We start from the raw sequence: 17,217 nt of genomic DNA on the forward strand, positions 1-17,217 counted from the left end.
AACAGGGACAGGACAAGGGAAACAGCCTCAGGTTGCACCAGGGGAGGTTCAGGTTGGCTATTAGAGAAAATTTCTTTACTGAAATGGTTGTCAGGCCCTGGCACAGGCTGCTCAAGGCAATAGTGCAGTGCCCATCCCTGGAGGTGTTCACAAGGTGTGTAGATGTGGCACTTGAGGACATGGTTTAGAGGTGAACATGGTGCTGAGTTGGTGATTGGACTTAGCCTGAGAAGTCTCTTTCACCATTAGCAATTTTATGATGATATGATTTCTCTAAGGTATTTCAGGTTGGTTGAACACCTTTCTCACACCAAATACAATTTTAAAGCATCATTTTCACTGAAGTGAGTTATATAATTAACTGTTTATTACTAAATTATTAGTATTATTACTAAAAAGAAATAAAACTTTGAGAATATGTGTGAATACATGTGTGTGGACTTTGGAACCAGTCTTGAGGCAGAGAGGATGTTAGACACACACACACTGTGTTCCCTCTGAAGTAGTTTGTAGTAATTTATGTTTCCAGCCATTTTAAAAATACTGATCAGCTAAAATGGGCAGTTTCTGGAAGAAAACAATTGTCCATTATAAACACTTGCTTTTTGTAATTTTTTTTCCTCTGTGCTCATGTCATGCTGTGTAAGTTTTGTCAGAGTGGTGGAATTTGTGAAAGGATTATATTTATTCTGTATCTATTTCCACTCTGGTGACAGGTATATTTGATGGTACAATATGTTTTTTTTAATGGTAAAACACAAAGCAACACATTCATTGTTACCCTGAAAAACAAATGGAGCTCATCTTTGTTGTTTTATGGCAGTGCTTGTTCCTACTTTTCTTTTTTTAATTATTTTAGTTTTATTTTAATTTTCTTCTGTGCTATGGCCATCCCACAGCTTCAGTTTTTAATGGGAAAAGTGATTGAATATTACAGGATGGAAACTTGAATATTACAGGATGGAAACTGTCCAGTTCTGCTTTTGCTAAACTGGAGAGGTTATTCAGATGTGTCAGATGAATAGCAGAAATTCTGCTTTTCTGGTTACATATTTAACTGGTTTTGTAGGCTGGGTGCTACTCAAGTCTGAACTATTCTTGTATCTCACTGTTAAAGCACATGGCATTTTACATTTTCACATGCTTTGATTTCATGATAAAGTACTAATAAAGGTAGGGGAATAAAGCTGGCTATGGTTTTTGTATTAGTCACAAATAGAAAGTGGCCTATGTAATTTCTCTTATATGCTAAGCTACCTCTTGCTGTCAATATAGACACAATTCACCAATCAGCAGCAATAAAAGCTCTTTAATTGCATATTTTTGTTGCAAATATTTCTAAGTAAGCATGTCCAAAGTATAAAAAGCATAATTAAAATCTATAATTCAACTATGTGGTCTATTGATAGAAATATGACCACATTTTAAATGAGTTTAACAGTTTAATAGCTCTGTGCTTCAAAGAAAAGTAGATTAATACAAATAGCCTGCAAGGAAAGATAAAGGTTCAGATCTCAGCAATCTGTAAAACTTTGCATTTCTATGGAATCCAATTTCAGGCTGCACAAATAAAGTTAAGAGGATGAGTAAACTTACTGCATAGCATATTTTGTTATCCTAACTATTGTTGCTCATTGAATTAAATTTGATCATTCAGCTGAAGTTCCATTTTTGCTTCATATTCCTCATGACACAGATATGTTCTGTCTTTGATGTTCTCTAAATGTCATTGAGGCTAATGCCATATCAATTAAATGTGCCGTTTAAGTAGCTTTTTTTTTTCACTAGTCAGTCATAGTCAAGACATTTTCTGCACAGCTTAACATTAGCAAACAGATTTTCAAAAGAACCTAATATTTTCAAAAGCCTTCACTCCTTGGTGTGACACTTGTTTATTTGGGTACCTAAGGAGAGTAATTGCTGTGCTGAAGATGGCTCACCAGTTTCAGATTAACTAGGATGGTTCCACTGTCATTAGTGAACAATTGTGTGAATAGTTGATGTGTTTAACAGGATTATATCTCCTGGTTTGGTTCAGTAGGTTCAGATCCTGACTCTAAAATCTTTGGGACAGAGAACAAAAGAGGAACAAAATAAATAGTGATGTGAGGCTATAAAAATAAAAGCAACAGGTTCAGTCTGACAGGAGGAAACCTGAAGGATTTTGTGAATTAGAGGAGTTTAATACATGGGACTGAATTACTCCCAGGAGGTGGCAAAGTTCTGTGGATTTCATGATTAGGGAGCAGGAAAGGAGTTTTCAGAGCAACAGTGTTGATACAGGGTAGTGAAATTCTGTGGCTCTTAAACATAAGCGAGGGAAAATTTACAGGTGATAAGTTCAGATAATAGATCTAAAATCAAATTCAAAAAGTTTCTTGCTGATTATTTTTACATAATATGAAGTGCATTGGTTCAACTTAATTTTATATAGTTTGTCATCCTGCCTTCAGTAAATTTTGCCATCTGCTTGTGCCACTGGATGACACTATATCTCTCACCTAAACCCAAAAGATTTTCTTTTATAAGTTGCTAAATTGTTACTTTTTGCTTTGCCATTAACCAACTTTTGCTATTGAATTGGGAGATAACATTCCCCTCCATCCTTCCTGAACCCTTGGTGATGGGTTCTGACACTGGCACTGACAGTGATGCACTTGGCTTACTTGCAAAGAGATTCCTTGACCCAATGGCAGATGAGGATGAAAGCAGAATTCCTGTTCATTTCAGTTTTTAATGGCATACTCTACCTTTGAGCAGCTGGAATTGCAAATTAACTGTTCCTCACAGATATGAAATTATACTTACTCTAGGTTTTGTTATTATATTACATACTACATATTATAGGTATTATAGTTGGTATTTATTTTATTTAAAACCCCCCAATCCAACAAGAAAAGCACTTCAGAAAAACAACTGTGTGGTGATGTGTTTGTTTCCTTACTTTTGGGAACTAGTCTTTTTCTCAAACATTCTGGACAGGTCGAGAAATATTTTGGGCAGGAGAAAAACATTTTGGCTGAAATTTTATTATTATCTACTTACCAAACCTGTGCTTCCTTTTCTTCCATGTTGTAGGTGGGTATCAGGAAAAATTGCTTCACTGAAAGGGTTGTAAAGCATTGGAACAGGCTGGCCAGGGAAGTGGTGGAGTCACATCCCTGGAAGTGTTCAAAAAACATTAGGTGTGGCACTTTGAGACATGGCTCAGTGCTGGGCCTGGCAGTGTTACCTTAATGGTTGGACTCAATGATTTTAGAGGGCTTTTCCAACTTTAATTGTTCCATGATTCTATATTTTAGAGGCTGTGCTCTGTGATGAATCCCATACCAAGGGGGTAGGGAACACTCTGCACCAACAGCACAGAGAACAAAGCAGGAGAAAGTCATGCACCTCTTGTTCTACTCTTTAGAATAAACTACCAGGTGGGAAAGAGGTATTAAACCCCCCAAGGATAATGACAGCTTAAAGTGTAACAATCTTTTCTATATATGTTAGTGAATGTGTGTTCAGATGGGGATTGTTTAGGCTTTGAGTTTTGCCAAATGGGTTCCAGAGTGGATTCAGCTGTGTTAGTTGTAGAGGGGATTGTGGATAGCCTGATTGGAGGTCTCACAATGAAATTTCCTCATATGGTACATTTTTCTTCTTTTGATTGGCTGCAATTGTCACTAAAAAGTCAATCTCTATTCTTACACTGAGTGAAAATGAACTGGGCTATTCCTTACATGGATACTCCTTTGTATATTAGGTTAGAGATGAATTTGTAGCTTAGCTAAATAACTGGGTGCATCAATGGCAGATTTGTGGGTTGCCTGACACTGGAGCATAAGAAAATACAAGGAAACCTGTCCTCCTCTGCACAGGATGTGTCTCCTAAGGCCAATGTGGGTCATAAAGAAAGTGCTCTGCCAACATGCCATGCCTCATTAGCTGAGACCAATCTAAAAAGATTTATCTTGAGCTTTCTTAAACTGAATTTTGCAGGTCAGATCTTTTGGGAAGAGCAGAACTGAGGTGTCCCAGACTTCTGCTAAGAAAATGTGAGGACAAACAATAGATTTGTTTGATTTGTGTGAGATTGGTGCTGTGCTGGGGACTAACCAGGTCAAACAGAAATGTTGGTCAATTCAATCAGGCTTTAGAGGTGTAACTTTATTTTTTCAAGATAGTGTTTTTTCACTGTTTATTGACAGGCTTTCATGGTTTTCTCTGTGAGAAGCATACTGACAGCTTCCCAATCACAATGTTTTATGATGTTCTTGTTCTGAAATTCATTTGCTAGTTTGAATGTATACATGTATGTGTATCTGCATACACATACATAGTTTTCCATCATCTTCCCTCACAGGATGCTTTGGGTGGGCTTTGAGAGCATCCTGCTTTCATATTTACTGTTACAGTGTCCTTGGGTAAATGTAAGAAAGTTCTGGACTTCTCTGAAATTAGCTCAATACCTGAAATATTCCTGAATACCCTTTGTAGTAAGCATGTATGCATGTATTAACATCAGGTTTGTGTGTGCAGAGGGGTGTGAAGAGAAGCAATTTTGAGGGATGTTTTACACAAACTTAGACTGATGGCTTCATGCAATCACTATGATAACATCAACAGCATGCTAAACACAACCAGATGAAATGTGAGCTTACTTTGGGGAGTTACTGCTCTGGAAGCATCTCAGAAAACACTATGGATTCACATCTGTTTCATCTCTTTGCTTCAAAAAAGACATGTGGAATGGAAATATATGGTGTCGTATCAGAGGCTGGAGCTCAGATGTTCCCCTTATCTAAAGAGTTTATGATCAGCCTGTGGATTTTTGCATGTTCATCTGTTCTCAGTCTCCAAAACTGATTTGAAAATCACAGTCGATCATTAGCCAGAGTAAAGAACTCTTCAACATTAATTCATAAATACCCTCAGGTACTCTAAAGCATTTCCTTCAAAAGAGTGAAGTCAAAAATTGTGCCAATGTCACAGCTTTGTTGAACTGCTTTAGGAACTGTCAGGACTGACATTTCCTTGGGAAATCTGGAAAACATAATCAGCTCTCTGACTGCCATCTCTCCCTTTATGGAACAGGCTAAAATGCTGGGAATGAACTAATTCAGAATGTCAAATATTCAATGCTGGTAGTTTCAACAGTTACAGAGTTTTCCTCTGGTGTCTTTCTGCCATTTAAAAGTAAAGTTACACTGACAAAATGCTGAAATAAATGTATTTATAATGTAAACATTTCTATTTACTTTGTTATGTTAACTTCAAGTAAGAAGTTGAGACTGTTAACACACAGAGAGAAATAGTTACAGAAAATCCCAGAGAAACCAAGTTTATTAAAATTTTCTTTCTTCCAAACAGTCAAGCTGATGAATGCCAAACACTGCATTATGCAATGGTTTTAGTTCTACCTGAAAGCAAAGGGAATATCACTATATAGCCACAACTTCAGAAGTGATGCTGCTGTAACCTGTTATCCTCCCCCAAATCCCTAGATATAGATTCTTTGCTGTAACCATCTGGATGCAGCTTCCTGGAGGTTTTTCTAAAACACACTTTCACCTAACAGTTGAATTTAAATATAGCCTCTCTGTTGCAGGCTTGTGGGTTAAGTGTCACTTCAGTGTAACAGTCAGCATATGGTGCCTGGCGCAGGGAGAAAGAAAATTGAAGTCGAAGCCAAGCTGTCAGGAAGCTGCTGCATGTCTCTAAGATAAACTGCAGAGTTTCTGCAGTGCTTCGGGGCTCCTTTCTGATATTTATATCTATATCTGACACTTTTGGGGTGGTCACAAGGTGTCCTTGGAGGGGAAAGAAAAAATTACTCAAAAATTCTGTTGGGCCAGCGTATGTAATTAAAAAGCGGTTGAGACTATTACTGCAATTAGTGAGCAGCTCTTTCAAACTGCAAACTTGGATGAAGAGAGAGAGTTTTGAGCAGAGGGATCCCTCTGAGCAAGGCTCATAGGTGTGCTTGCCCATCTGGCCTCCAGATTTCACAAATCTCATAGACACAACAGGTGAAAGGCCAGGTTTGACACAAGGCAGCCCTTGGTTTTCCATCTATCTTCCCTTCTGAGGCAATCTTTTTCCCCTACCTGCTTATTATCGCTTTGGTTTAGTTAAAAAAATTTTTTACTCTTAGAGAGTAAATCCAACAGAAGGGGATGTTGCTCTTGTAAGGGGAAGAGAATTGCCAGGCTTTACTAAATCATTACAGCATCCCTACAATTTATCTCTTCTGTAGATCTGATGGAAGAGGTTGCCCAGAAATTCTGTGGCAGCTGCCCCATCCCTGGAAGTGTCCAAGGCCAGGTTGGATGGGGCTTGGGTAAACTCGGTCTAGTGGAAGGGGCAGGGGATGGAACTGGATGAGTTCTGAGATGTCTTCCAATCCAAACCATTCTCTTTACAAGATTTAATTCTGAAACCACATGAAAATTTTCTCAAAATTATTTCATTTTGGCAATCATTTGAAACATTGACTTGTTGAGAGTTAAATATTTGTGTATGAACTATACATAACTCTCTCCTAAATGTTTTTTTCCATTGCTTTTCCTGGTAGTTTTGGGAATTATTTAATTCACTATAAAAACATCAAAAAGTGTGAACTTAATATGGCATAATGACTAGCAAAAGCAAAAGCGTATATGAAAGATGTTTTGAGACTCTGTAGAGGTTTAGATTATGAGAAGCAGTCAAAATTCTGATCAAAAAGTAATTAAAATCCTAATTTCAGCTACCCTCCAGAGAGACTAGCATTCCACCTTGTTGCGTTAGTTTAGATTTTCATTTTTTAAAACTTCAATAGTTTGATTTATTTAGGAATTAAAAAGATCACATCAACCAAACCAATTCTTTGTATTGTTGAAATACTAACACACTTATTCTGACCATTATTGCAGTAGTCAGTAATCAGCATTACTCAGTGCTGTATTCTTTCCTGTTGTTCCTGGGAATGAGGTAATTATGGTGATACTTGGGAATAAAAAAGGTGATTATTGCAGGTCACTTCTGGCTGAACTGCTCTACTGAATCTGGTTTGTTATTAATATAATGGATTTGTTATTCCTCCCTCCATCCCTCCCTCTCTTTGGGTAAACATAGAGGAACTTCTCCCCTAACTCCTCCCAAACCACAGTGAACACCACTGTCTTTAAAAACCACAACTTTCCATGAAAGCAGGAAAAATGAAACTCTGTGAGGAAGACACACATTCTGTCTATACTTCTAACTGACGAAAAGCATTTTCATATTGAAAAGAGTTTAAAAGCAGAAAAACCCTTGTCCTGCTTCATTGTTCATTTTTTTGCAGAGAAAGGATGCTCCACTGTATTATCTTCAGGATATTCCATTATGCTTTATGTATGGCTCAAACATATCTGCTTTATGGGATGAAAAAATAGGCTGTGGTATAGGTATGTACTCTGGGAGTTTTAGCTCTGTGGGTTTAAAAGAGTAGGCTCAGGTCTTTCTGCATTAAGTTCCAGAAAAATGCTGATTTATACAGCTCATTAAGGGACTCAGAACTAACTGCTAACTGAGAAAATATGGGTGACTAAGCTTATATACCTTTGTTTGAAATAGATTCAGAGTCCAGGGCTTTGAGTGCTTTTTTGCAACTGAGAAAACTTCTGCCCCAATCCCTTTTTCCTTATAGATTCATTGTGTGACCATGCACAAATCCTTTAGCCTGCTTTGCCACAGATAAAACCAATTTCCTGCCTCACAGGAATCTGTCAGAAGGAATACATGTAAATGTGCCCAGGTACTGTGGCAAGGGTAGAGGGTGTGGAAATTAACTGAGCACCACTTTTGCTAAATCTGAACTTGTTTGACCTTTCTCGTTTAAAATTTAACTTTTGTATAGGTTTAAGCGGATAGTTTCCCACATTCGTATGTGTGTCTTCTCATCTGAATCCTGTAGAAATGAAAAACATAGTAGGAGGCAGAAATAGTGATTATAAATTGTGTTTATGATGAACAAGTTTTGCTTCTAGCACAGAGGGATGAATTTCTCTTTTACAAAACCATAACCTTGCATGGTTAAGCCCTTGGTTTTACAGCACTGTTGGGATTTTCAGTGTACTGTAGTGTCTTAAGTGTATTGCAGATGTGATTTCTACTCAAGGTGTTCTTTGCTCTTTGTAGAAGGAAAAGCAAAGTGATGGAAGAAAGATTTAAGGACAAGTTGTCCAATCCTTTCACCCACCAAGAAGTAGGATCAGGTTTCCATGTGGTGACTTTGTGAGACATGAGCTGCAGATGTGTTTCTAAAACAGCTCCACACAGATCCCTTGGCCAAGGTCTTGCAGCAGACAGTGGTGAAGTACAGGGTCAGAAGGAAAAAAGCCTGATTAAAATTTTCCCTGGACTAAAAGGGGAGAAGAAGGAAGGCTTATCCCAAAAATTGGAAGCTTAAAGGAACAAAGGATTACTATGGATTATCCGGTAAATATTAGTTTCCAATGTAACCTGGCCACAGAAGGATTTGTAGGCATTTATTGGACTCCATCACTATATTCAATGCCTTTTAGCTGCAAGTAAGAGTTAGATTCAGAGTGCTTAATTTATGATTGGACTTCAAGAGAGAGCCTTCTGTTCAGCCATGGTTCCTGGGATGACATCATTCACTCACAGGAGAAGGAGAAATCTTTAATAGACAAATTGTGAGGCACCACTCATTGCCCTGCACCATACTAGGTCACATCAGATGAATTCCACAGTCCTTCTTGACCTTAAAAGATATGGATATAAGAATCCCTGAAACAGTGATGCTTCTTGCCCATAGATCATCACCCTGTCACTAGAAATGAGGGGACAGTCTGTGCAATGAGAGCAGCTGCTGCACTTTCCACATTTTATAGTGGAGCATGTTGCACTTACCCTCCCTGCACTATTTACACGGCATTCCTCACTGAAAGCACCACATAGGGGTTCTCTGATTCTCACTTTCCCCTCATGGATAATTTGAGGCACTTTGAGGCAACTGGGGGCTGTCATCGTGTGTTTTTATTTTGGTGGGTTAAAATAAAGGAGTCAACAAATATGTATAAGGCTCTACAAGCAAGACAAATTTTAAGAGTTCACATCCAATTCTTTCACTGTGTTCACCTTTTGAATATCTGCTTGTTAGACCCAGACAAAGTGATGACAACTGTAATAAAGTCACTCCAGGAGAGCTTCTCTCATGGATCTACTTGGAGAACAAGGATCAAGATTTTGCAGCATGAGCTCTTAACAATTTTGGAGACAGTGAAAGGGAAAAAATGTGAATAAAAGGTAAGATAAAAATTTAGTTCTTCAGGAAGGTGGAGAAGACTGGCAAGTGGCTTTTGTAATTGCCATCCAAATTCGACTATTTCTTTAGCAAACCTAGTAGATGTGAAGAAATGGAGATGAGGAAGAAGTATTCTCCCATGTTAAAAATAGATTTCAAATACTGGAGTGAACAGTTTAAATACAAAACTGTTTGTGAACGAACAATCCATTGAGGAATTATTCAGTTCTGTTGAAGGTCTTTATTGCATTTCTAAAATGTTGAATTTTGACATTTTCACCTCATTACTCGCACCATTTTCCAGATGATTTAGGAATATGCTGAACAAGAGAGATCCATGTGGGATGCGATAATCTTCTCCCTTGTGCACAACCTATCATTTTTTCCTCTATATTTGTTTCCTATTTTTTTTTAGCAACCCAATAGAGGATCCTCTCTTGTCTAATTGCACTATGGCTTCTTCAGGAGATTTTGGCTAGGAAACTTCTCCAATGCCTTTGGAAAGCTGAGTGCTCTAAGATGGAAGTGAAGCTGTTTCTGTTTGGATAGAGGAAAGAACACCCTCCCTCTGGTTATCCCCTCCAGAAGAGCTGTAACTGGGCCAAGCACAGCCAGTGTCATTGCCACAGCAAAATCACCAAAGCCTGTCCATTTTTCTCTCCATGCTGCAGTGGTATCCTGGGACAAATCCTGCCACAGGCAGAGCAACTATTTGTGCCTCACCAGAGACTTTTTGCCTAACACTCCCTTGCTGCTGTTGATCAGACCCTGTTCCTCCTTTCCCAGTGCCTTTCATCACAGCTCACAGTAATAAACCATCACCTGAGCCCACACAATCTAAATTCCTGGGTTTAAATCCTGAACCAAGCCGAGGAGTCAGAGCTAGGTGAGCACGTCTCCTCACAGCCCCCTCTGATCACATCTGTCTCATTTAATTTGTAGCTGTGTAAGATTTAACCTGTAAATGAAAAGTGAAAATTGAATTTCTGGTGTTACTCAGTAGGCAGGCCAGGTTGCCTGTGGGCTTGGTAGCAGATGTAGAGTAAAACAGGCCTCGGTACCCTTCCAGTGCCATTTATGGTGCACAAAAATCTGCATGACCCTTGGAATGCCAGCAGTGGTACCAACTGTGAACAGAGGAAGAAATCAAAAAGGCTTACATGGAAGGTGGGGCGTCTTTCTTCTCCAGGAAATTTCTTGCTAGTAGTCTTGGATAATACAAAGAAACTACACTGAATAACTACAAGAAGGTATAGTGGAAAATGCCTAAATATTTTCATGTGCCCTTTGATCCTGGTTAAAAGCTGGGTTTTCCACCACATTGTGAAAAAATTGCATCACTAGAATTTATACAGACTGCTTGTAAAGGCTGAGTTATTCTCATGTTTTTATGCCATAGATTTAGAAATCTCTTTTTTAAATGAGTCAACTAAACCCCATTTTGATGCGAAATTTATCCTTGGGTGGTCACGCATTTTTTCCAAAGCAAAGCATTTGCTTGTGTTATATCAAAATGTCAGTTAGTTTTTATTTTGCATGATATCCTCAGCCAGAATATTATTCATATGGTACACAATGATCTCACTGGATGGAAATGTATTCCATCTCCCGGATTTGTAAACGAAAGCTGTAGTTTGGCACAAGCTGTGCTAAAACTCATGTTGTTGCTGTCTTGTGCCTTTTTCTGCCTCCAAGGGAGTAGTTGTGGCATTAAGTTAGTCATGTGTTTAAGGTATCATAGAGGCAGGAGAGAAGACAAAGGATAAGAAAGGTTAAGAACATGTGACCCAGTGATTTCTTGGGAAATTAATATTTAATCTGAAAAGCAGCAGTGCTCTCCCAGGTTGAAGAACGTGATGTGTCCTCTGGGAGTGGCCTTTTGATATTGTCTATTATCTGTTAGCTTGCCAAAACTGATTAAATATCTCTTGCAGTGTTCAAGGGCATATTGGATCAAACCCTAAGACAAGCTGGTCTGGTGGAACATGTGCCTACCCATGGCAGGGGGTGGAACTGGATGGTCTTTAAGGTCTCTTCCACCCCAAAGCATTGGTGCTGAGATTCTGCATTATGATTCTGCACAATAATATGTTTGCACAGCTCTGGGGCACAGAATCAATGACAAAAACCATAAGGAAGACAGGAACGGTCCTGGCTGGTTTGTTGAGCATGGAAAAAGCTGCATAAACTTGACATGCACATCAAGGTGCAGCTCCACCTGTCTATCAGCCTTCTGACCTTCTTGCTTCAAAGGGGGAGCATTGTCAAATTCATGGGATCATCCCACATGTTTCTAGTGTAAGACACACAATCATCTTCTAGACTCATAGAAGGGTTGGAAGGGACCATAAGTCCATCCTGTTCCAATCCCCTGCCATGAGCAGGGACACCTTACACTAGACCAGGGTGCTCTAAGCCCCATCCTTGAACATTTCCAGGATTCCAAGTCTTTCACTAACAAAGAAGGCAGGATATCTAAAAGCACAAGAGATAGCGCACAACTAGATCAGTGGAATGTGCTGTCGCAAGATAGTAGAAGGAGAAATATCTATGTGAACCTTTCTATGAGAAACCATGACAGCTGTTTTCTGATGTAAACTTGACAAGGCTGTGAGTGTTCATATTTTGATTTTTAAACTGGTAACCAACTGGGCAATGAAGAAATTTACTTCCATAGTAAAGTGTTGCACAATTAAGCCTTCTCGGTTGACTGCTGAACGCCTTCAGCTTCCAGGGAAGCTGAATACCTCACAGGCTTGCATTCCCTGCCAGATGCTTTGTAGATGTTAATCCACCCATCTGTGAACCATCCACTCTACCCCAGCTGGAGATGGGATACAGAAAACACAGGGAAAATAGCTTGTTAAACTGCGGTCATTTCCTATACTTGCACTGAAATGTGTAGCAGGACAGATCAAGGAAATACATTTAAGGGATTAATTTCTATTTTTTTTCCCTCCTAATATTAATATTATAAATTTACTGTCTATTTATTGATTTTATTTAGCTCATTTAGAACTTTTGAAAGTGGCAGACTACTTAAAAAATGATTCTAAATCATCAAAAGAGCAAGCTTGGCAGCACATGCAGGCTCCCTCCTCTGGATCCAGTTGCTGTGTTTCAAGGGCACTGCTGAGAGAGTTGCTGTGGGGAACGGGAGAAGAGAGAAAAAGGGAAGAGTATAAAGTCAACCTCAATTCCCAAAAGGCTTTCTGTCCTGGTAAGAATCCCAGACAGAGGTAATCCAGGACTCTTACTGAAAAACAGAAGAGTCAGAGACAAAAAAGTATTTTATGTCTTAGCCAGCTCATGTTGGGTTTCAAGTTGAAGCCTGGATGGGATGAGTTTCATTTTACAACTTTAGCTCCAGCATAAGAAAAGCAAATCAAGGGTCTATCAGACACAAATTTTCAGTAGACTATTTCACAGAAAAAATATTTTGATTTTGAATCATCAACTTCCAACCTTTCTCAAGTATTGAGCTTCATTCAGACTACCTTATGACACGTCAGCAGGTATGTTAAAAGAACCCTTGATCTGGGATGAATTAATATATCACTAAAGCATATGACTTCCACTGTTCAACTGATAATATTTATATTTTCTGCAGAAACCAGTTTTTAAGATATTTTTCATTTTTCTTTTCATTCTCTCTCTTCCTGTAATGCTTTAGAATTTGATATCTGTCATCCTCTAGCTAAACTTAATATTTTATCTGCGTGTTGAGATGAAAATATACAGATTTCAAATGAGAAGAAAAGCTGTTTACAGGTGTTAGATTTCCCTTGGTTTCCAATCTGTGCTGCAAAAAGCAATGAAGCTTACTCAAAGTATAAAACACCATTTGCCTTGGACATCTCACCTCCATTTAAAGTAGTTTTGCACCTGTCAATGAGGTCATGATTAAAAGCATATTCAAATTGCCTTTTACAGAGTACTGTCACAGCTCACTAATAATTGTTCCCAGTCAAGCAAGGAAATTCATATGATGTTTTCCTTTTTATTCCAGTAGAAATTGAGAAATGGTGTAATAGGTTATATACTTTAATGTCTGTAAGTCTTGCAGCTCATCACCACTGTAAATAACTTCATTGTTTTTCGATTATTTTTCCATGCCATTTATTGCCCCTTCTGAGAATTACACAACACACATGTGCCTCTAGGAGTTTGTTGAATTCTTATCAGATATTGGGTAAAGTTGCTGCTCTAACCTTCCTAGCTGAGAGCTCTGATCCAGGCTGTTTGGAAAACTGTAGGAGGAAAACATTTCCTGTAATGTTCACATGTGGGACACAGTAAAGAGAAAGAGGAGCCTTAGCCCTGAGCAGAGCCATAACTGAACAATCTCATTCCTTTGGTTTCCTTTCAAACCATGCTGGGCTAAAGGAAAGATCTCTCGCCTTGCAGAACTGACCCCACAGTGAGAAGGGAAGAAAATGGTCTATCACCTTATTGCATAAAAAATTGGTCTCCTAAGTGAAAACAAGTTCTATGTGTTTTTGATAGGCTGGAGAGCCTTTGGGTATTTATCAGTATCTTTCCATGAAAAATGGAAATGAACAAACTGATGAATAGGGACATTTGCAGTAGAGGAATTTGAATGGGATTTAAATTTCTTATCTTCGTAGCCGATGATTCCTTTTCTTTACCCTAAACATGTACACTTCTTTTTTTTCTTTTTTTTTAATCTGACCAGCTCTTTTTCCTTTTTCTAGCCCCTGGTAAATACAATTGTGAGCCTATAAAATCCCTCTCTCTTTATCTTTTATGGCGATGCAGCAGTAGTTTGCAGCAGCTCCACACATTTTCAAGTCAGTAAAAGTGACACTTCTTCTAATGTAATAAGCTTAGAAACTGCATTTATTTAAGCAGTTAGTGACTCTTGCTATATAGTAAGTTTTCATTAGCATGTTTTTTATTTTCATTCTGTTTCCAAGTCCCCTCTATTGTGCATGGAATAATGAAGCTTGGTACCATGGCACAGGCTTTTGATTTGCTTGCAAGCAGCAGCAATTCTCTGAATGGCCTCAAATTGCACCAGGAAAGGTTTAGATTAGCTGTTAGGAAAAAAAAAATCACAGAAAGGGTTGCAAGGCATTGGAATAAGGTGTCCAGGGAGGTGGTGGAGTCACCATTGCTGGAAGTGTTCTAAAACACGTGGATATGGCACCTGAGGAATGGTCAGTGGTAAACATGGTGCTGGGAGCTGGGCTGGTGGTTGGACTCTATTTTAAAGGTTTTTTCCAACATTAGTGATTCCTTGCCCCTATCATTCCATGTCCAATTCTCTGCCTTTTCCAAAATCCCACAAGGATATCTGAAGTTAGCCAGGCACAAGCAACATTAAGAACCCCTTACATTCATGTAAAGGCACTTATTTTGCAGCTTCTTGGGAGATTATGTCAGTCTGCAACATTCAAGGACTTTGCCCATTGAAGCATAACCCCTCTCCTCATCCAAAAGTTGCAAATAAATTGGGGTATTTTTGCTCTTTGTTACTCAAATTGCTTTGGCTGTGGTAATTAGAAATATCTCAAGTCTCTTATGCAAAGACTGTTTTTGTGACTCTCGTTTTCAGTCTTCTCCTTAGCCCTGACAGTGGCCTAACACTTTCCTAATTAACAGCTCTCATGACCTTGGTACCTCTGGTTTGAAGGCTTACTCATCACCAATAAGTAAAGCAAGGAAATGAAATCCAGGAACTATATAAATAGAAGGATGTGTAACCACAGTAATAATCTGCATGAGATGTAGAATTCAGCTGACTGTAACTCAGCTGCCTCTAAATCAGCCTCCCATTCCTTGGCAGAAGTTTTAACCAGCTTTTTCCCAAGTACTCTGCTGAAAGGTCTCAACAATTATATAATGATTTTACTTTCTAGGCAGGTAGAGCTTTAGTTGCTGCTTTTTTATGTAAAATCTCATATGCTTCAGGGCATCCTGAAAGTTCAAAGCAGGGCATTCTTCATTAAATGCTCTCTATTTTGGAAGTGTCTTCCAAGCCACTTGGATTTTGTGTCTTTCTGAAGTATTTATGCATTTCTCTGTGCCTTTGTGGGATTAGACAGCAGGATAGAAATATGTCACATTAGACTTTAAAAAGTATTTCTTTAGCTTTCAGGTGTCAAAGTAGATATTTGTTTAGAAAATAGGTAATGAACAGTGGACATAATAAAAAGTCAAAGCCTGTTTTCAGCAAGTATAGCCAGGAACCATATAAATACTGTTAGAAAATGCAATGTGAGCTGCTCTGCAAGGTCTCACTTCCAGTTTTAGCCATACTGTGTTTTCTCATTAAAACAAGGAGCAAGAAGTAGGCTGTGAATCAGCAGCAGCGTTTCCTAAATTGACCTCGCCTTTGGTGCCAGTAATAGAACTGGGTCTTTATTAAACCACTGAGTGCTCATGCCTCTTAACATGCCCAGCTGGGCCATGTCTTTTTAGGCACTTATGCTATTTGCATCACAGTGGCAGGACATATGAAAAAAGTCCTGGGGCCATACAGCTGCCATTTCTTAAAACTACCTCCACTCCAGCACGTTTAAGGCTTTAAAGAAAATGTGTTTTAATGGGTTCCCTCTGTGTTCACACTAAAAAACGTATAAGCTGACACACTGAACTTGAGTGCAAAAGACTCCAGTGTACCTGCTGGGGTGGAAGAATCTGGAATGCAAGAGATGAAGGAAACGTTTGACCACCTGGGCAGTCCCAGCTGCTGCTCCTGGGAAGAGCGAGGAGCATGGACAAACCATTTCTTCCACATGCCAGCAGACAGGAGCATTTCCCAGGAATGCAGGGGAAGGACTTACTGTTTTTCCTGCTGAGAAAATGCTGTTCTCCAGTGGGCTAGAGGCTCTGAAGAGAACTGGTACCTAGACACCAGGAAATGAAAACAATTTGGCAAGTGACTCAATGTGGGTTTATGAATAAAGCTACCAATTAGCCAAATTGCATAAGATGGGGTAAAAATCAGTAGCATAGAACCATTGCTGTAACAGTTGTCAACACTGCAGTCATTTCTTATAATAGAGAGAGAAAAAAGTGCTTGGATAGCTGGAAAAGATCTATCTATAGAAGTAATCACACATGACTGGAAGATACACTACCTGTAATCTCTTTGAGTGTCTTGGCCAAAGGGTTCCTTTAACACTGCTTGACCCAAAAGGCACAGAAATATTAAAGGAAAAGGATGGGAACCCCAAAGCCTGGCTTTCTTTCCTTTCATGAAGTTTGTTTTCCCTTCAGATATACACTGAGAAGCTGCTCTTTGGTCCTTTTCCTGCGCCTGACTGCGCTGCCATGAACTGAAACACTTCATATTTCATGTCAGCAGTAGTTTCACTCCTGTGGTGAATGAAGTGATTCAGCCACAGGGCCTGTATACACCTCCAAGTTTTTCTAAGACCTTAATGCTATTCTGTATTTTAAAAGCCACTACACAAATGAAAATTGGTTTTTCCTATTAATCAAAGTAAAAATATTTACTTACGTCCTTTATTCTCAGTTGAGAAAACAGTGAAAATTTTAAATAGTGTCCTTGCTGTACCAAAAACACGGTGTCATTATCAAGGTTTCTTGTTTGTGCTTTTCCTCACATTTCAATGTACCATCCCATAATAACATCATCACTGTCTGTGTTACTTATTAAATTAGCTTGTGCCAAGCCCAGGCAATGAGTAAAGTATGGTTCCCTCTTCCTCCAGTAGCTAGGAAATTAGAAAAAAAAAATTCTGTTTATGTTAAGAAATAATAAAAATTATTTTACTTTATAGTATAGATTAATTGAAAAAATAATACATAAGAAGGTTATAAGGTTAAATTGTACCTAGTACAGAGGGGGAAAAGAACTCACTTGATATTTCATATTAACAGAGCAGAGGAAAATTTGGTTTTTGGGATTGTAAAATATTTCAGTTAACTTGGGATTTAGCTCTAGGCAA

General features: G+C 38.7%; 1 protein-coding gene and 1 long non-coding RNA gene across 4 annotated transcripts in view; one reads left to right on the plus strand and one right to left on the minus strand.

Moving 5' to 3' along the window:
* The window catches only part of BRINP3 (BMP/retinoic acid inducible neural specific 3), a 195,802-nt gene that overhangs the window by 34,962 nt on the left and 143,623 nt on the right, over window positions 1-17,217 (plus strand). The window lies entirely within an intron of this gene.
* On the minus strand, window positions 7,606-16,874 carry LOC107208161. The gene is made up of 3 exons (XR_001523113.1): window positions 16,767-16,874; window positions 16,087-16,149; window positions 7,606-12,421 (listed from the first exon to the last, which is right to left on the minus strand). It is a non-coding gene; the product is annotated as an uncharacterized LOC107208161 (long non-coding RNA).

The sequence above is a fragment of the Parus major genome, chromosome 8 (genome assembly GCF_001522545.3).
Source record: "Parus major isolate Abel chromosome 8, Parus_major1.1, whole genome shotgun sequence".
In the NCBI taxonomy this organism is placed as follows: Eukaryota; Metazoa; Chordata; class Aves; order Passeriformes; family Paridae; genus Parus; species Parus major.